Source organism: Mustela erminea, chromosome 4 (assembly GCF_009829155.1).
Source record: "Mustela erminea isolate mMusErm1 chromosome 4, mMusErm1.Pri, whole genome shotgun sequence".
NCBI lineage: Eukaryota > Metazoa > Chordata > Mammalia > Carnivora > Mustelidae > Mustela > Mustela erminea.
The window spans coordinates 8,731,417-8,736,168 of record NC_045617.1 but is presented as its reverse complement, the minus strand read 5'-3'; the positions used below and the strand labels follow the sequence as shown (position 1 = coordinate 8,736,168).

At 39.0% G+C, this 4,752-nt stretch overlaps 1 pseudogene; it reads left to right on the top strand.

The window, feature by feature from the left end:
* The first annotated feature begins 244 nt into the window (after nt 1-244).
* LOC116589499 lies at nt 245-420 on the top strand (annotated as a pseudogene).
* The last annotated feature ends 4,332 nt before the right edge of the window (nt 421-4,752 follow it).

Sequence of the window (4,752 nt, the reverse complement as noted above, 5' to 3'; positions counted from 1 at the left end):
GTTCTACATTTGTGGGTTATCTATATGACTATATTTGAACTCAAGAAACAAACTGTTTCCAGCACCCTGAAGTTTTCCTATGCTCCTTCCCAGTGAAGATCCATTTTCCCAGAATCCTCTTCACCCCAAACACATAACTGCGAACACGATTTTGACTTCTTTTAACAGGTGGTATTTTATATCTGCCTTCTTTTGCTCAAAATAATGTCTGTGAGATGCTTATTGTTCTGCTAATATTTTGAAAAGCTTTGCGCAGTGGCAGTATCGTAGCCAATGAGGTTTATCTGAGGCGCGATTATTGCTAATTGAAAATATTGTTTCATCAGCTTATTTTACCAAAAATGGAGTCGTCTTACACACACTGCTTGTCACTGGTCTTTCCATTTAATATTTTGGCAACAGTTACCCTTTTCTTTAGCTTTCTTGTACTACAGATTTTTCAAAGTTTGGATAATGTTCTCTATTATGTATGTGCTGTATTTATTGGACCAGCCCTCAATTGTTCAACATGAGATAATTTCCTTTAAAAAAAAAATTACAGACAATACTTCATTGAACAGTCTTGCAATGAAATCTTTGTGCACATGATTATTCATTTAGGATAAACTATAAGAAGTAGAATCAGTAGGTCAAAGGTCATATACACTTTACAAGCTTTGTTATCCAGAGAGGCTGTACTAATTTTCTTTTAGCAGCAGGGAATGACAGTGCCTCTGGTCCCTCAAATCTTTACCATAACCGAACATCATATTTTGAATACCTCCCAATGTTATAGGCAAAATGTATCTTTTTGAAAAAATAACTTAAAAAATTAAACATGTATCATTTTAATTTGCATTTCTTGAATTACAAATATGGCCAAACCCCTTTCATATTTATTAATCACTTCTTCTGTCTTGAGACTCTTGATGCCTGTGTCAGGCAGGGCTCAGCTGTAGATAACAGAAGCCACTCTTTCTATTTTAAGGAGAAAAAGCTATGACAAAGGGAATTCGCTTCTTATAAAATCACTGGGAGAGGTGGAGGAGCAGGACCTGTGCTGGGCTTCCAGGAATGACTCTGAAAACACTACCCCACGCTGCTGCCTCAGGAGAGCTGCTGCTTTTGCCGCAAACAGCTTCAGTCTACATACTGGGCAACCACCCAGGGCTCTTGGCCCTTGAGCTATGCGGGGTCTACTAGAACTTCACCAGTAAAAATAGTGCCCTGTGCCCAGCTCCCAAGACACATTTGTTGTTAACTAGACTGGACCCTCTGCTAATTCCACCATCAGAACAAACAAGAACAACAACAACAAAGTGAAAACAACCCAAATACAAAATACCTAGAAATGCTAGGTTAAATGTAACAAACATCCTTTTCAGTGTCATTTGAGCTCCAAAGAAGGCCAAGGGGACTCCCAGGAGTCACAAATGGAAAGGGAGCTGGAAGCTGGAGGTGTAAGCGAATGCTGGGGATACTTAGTTTGGTCAGCCAGATGCTTCGATGGTCCAGTGGGCCTGGTAGACAATGCCTTGGGGGACCCATGCATGTTAGGGAGATGAAAGGGAGGGTTCTAAGACTCCCACAGGGCTATGGCCTCTAGGAAAGAATGGACTGGAAAAAAAAAATCTGACTTTTAACAAAGAGAAATCACAAGGACATTTGTCGTTGCCCATGCTCTGAGTGGGGTAGAAAAGTAGCTTTCAGGAATTTGTGATGATACATTGCCACCTGTGTGGGTTTGAGGTTTGAGGTTTGAATCTACGCTGAGTGGTTTGAGAAGTTAATTTTACAAATCTGAGTTGGTAACAGTTCTGGACATCTGACAAAAGCCATGTAGATCTTTCTGGTGAGACATAGTCTCAATCTAGGCCTTCTAGGGTTCCTACAGATTGAATATAAGCTCCCATTCCAAAATTTAAAAAATATATGAAGAAACAGGTCACCATAGTTAGAATTAAAAACTCCTAAGAACTTAAGATACTGTATATATCAAGTGTAGAATATAAAACAAGAATGCCTAAAATGTTTGGTTAAATATAAAAATGCACACAAGAAAGGAACAAGAGTACGATATAATATAATCATATAAAAATTATAACTGGACAGCTTGATAAAATTTCATAATCTCAGCACAACTCTGTAACCAGCACCTATAACAAGAAACAGAACATAACCAGCATCCCAAATCCCCCATCCCTCATATTTCCTTCTAGTTATTACCTGTATCTCTCCAAAGGGTAACTAGTATCCCAATTTCTAATAGCACTGATTAGTTTTAGGCTGATTTGGAAAAGCACCAAATAGAATATCTAAGGGCTTAAAAGTATACTCATTGAAATTAAAGAAACAAACCACCAAATGGGTTAAATAGATTTGACATATCTAAACAAAAGAATTAGATAGGGAATTAATTGAATTAGAGCTGGGGAATTTTCCAGAACACAGCCCAGAGAAACAAAATGCTGGAGAAAAGGCAGGAGTGAAGAGACGTGGAGGATAAACCAGGGGATCTAACCTGCTTCTCTTCAAACTTCCACAAGAATAATGGAGAGAACAGGTGAAAGCTGATTTTCCACAAGAGAATGTCAGGGAATTTTTCATAATCGCTGAAAGCTATGAATCCTTAGATTCAGAAATAATACTGAGTCCGCAGCAGAATAAATAAACACCTTGATTCAGGATAGTGGTATACTGAGATCACTGAGGAAAAACTACATGTAGACACAGAAAAGACAGGTGCCTTAAGAAGGTACAACAGTGAGATCAAGCCCAGGTTCTTCCAAGGTAACAGCGGAAGTGGACACAGGGGAGGGGCACAGTAACTGGCAATATAGAATTCTGTCTCATTAATCTATCCCTCGAGAGTGGGTGCAAAAAAGATGTTTGCAGACCCTCCCCCCAAAAGTACCCCCACAAACAAAATGGACAAATAGAAAAATTTCAAACAAGGACAGCAAAAAATTCTTGAGTATTTACCATCAGCAGACCCTCACAGAGAGAACTTCTAAAGCATGTAATTTACTAGAAGGAAAATAATTCCAGGAGGAATTTCTGAAATGCAAGAAGGAAATCCGAGCCAACAAAACTGGTAAGCATATATGAAGGTCTTCTTAACCTCAACCTGAAAACAATAAGAGGATCTGATTTGGGAGTTCAAAGACAAGGTCAAATTAAAATCCTGGGTCACAAAAACATATAAGATGGGAGAGGAAAATCAGAGTTCAGATATTTAAAGTCCTTTTTAGGAAGAATAAGAAGATACTTAAGAATTTTATACTTTGTTAACTATGAATGTTAAAAATTAGGGATGCCTGGGTGGCTCAGTCCTTAAGTGTCTGCCTTCAGCTCATGTCATGATCCTGAGGTCCTGGGATGGAGCACCGCATAGGGCTTCCTGCTTAGCGGGGAGCCTGCTTCTCCCTCTCCTTCTGCCGCTCCCTGCTTGTGATCTCTTGTGCTCTCTCTCTCTCTGACAGATACATAAATAAAAATCTTTAAAAATCAAAGGCTGAGTACTAAAAGAATAGAGTTGAAGCAGTGTTTTTCAAAGTGTGCTCCCTGGGCCAGCATTATTAGCATCACATGGAAATTTTTTTAGAAATGCAATTATTGAGCTCTGTCCCAGAAATTGAAATCAGAAATGCTGGTCTGGAGACCAGCAATCTGTGTTGTTTTTTTTTTTTTTTAAAGATTTTATTTATTTATTTGACAGACAGAGATCGCAAGTAGGCAGAGAGGCAGGCAGAGAGAGAGAGAGAGGAGGAAGCAGGCGCCCCGCTGAGCAGAGAGCCCGACGCGGGGCTCAATCCCAGGACTCTGGGATCATGACCCGAGCCGAAGGCAGAGGCTTTAACCCACTGCGCCACCCAGGCGCCCCCAATCTGTGTTTTAATAAGCTCTCCAGATAATTCTGATGCCACTAACATTCGAGGACAATGGAATTAAGTATGTACATTTGAATCCGAACTGGGGGAAAACAACTAAGTCAAACTTCTAAATCCAAAATAAGGTAGAGAAGGAGAAAAATGTAAGAGCCTAAGATGAGCAGGGAAAAGAAAGAACAAAATGGAAATAATTCCAAATATATCAATACTAATACTACTAATAAAAACTATAGATAGACCAAACTTGCCTTTTCAAATAGATTTTTAGGTTGATTTTTTTTTTTTTTTTACAGATCTATGCTATGCTATTTATAAGAGACAACAAAAAGTCAGAAGTAAAAAAAGTGAAAAAAATAGATACTAGGTAAATAGGAAGACACTGTTTTCATAAAGTTGTCCACTCTCTCCAAATCAACCTATAAATTCAATTCCAATTCAGTTCTAATAACATCTGAACCAGGGTTTTCTTGGATCTTGCAAGCTGATTTTACAGTTCTGTAGAAAAACAGAGAGCCAGAGTAACTAGGTTTGAAGAAGCACAAGGTTTAGGATGGTTCTACTAAGTTTAAGAGTTTCAGAGTGGCATTGGTGAAGACAGACAAAGAGATGAATGGTTGACAGTGGAAAGTACATGGAAATTTGATAAACCTCAGAGGGCATGGAAAATCTGTGGGGAAAGAATGGTGTCCAGACAATTGGTTAATCAGATGCAAAAAAAATAAGAGTGAATCTTCAGGGGCGCCTGGCTAGCTCAGTTGATCCAGCATGCAACGCTTGATCTTGGGATTGTGAGTTTGAGCCCCATGCTGAGAGTAGAAATTACTTAAAGATAAAATCTTAGGGGGGCTTGACTGGTTCAGTCGGTTAAACATCTGACTCTTGA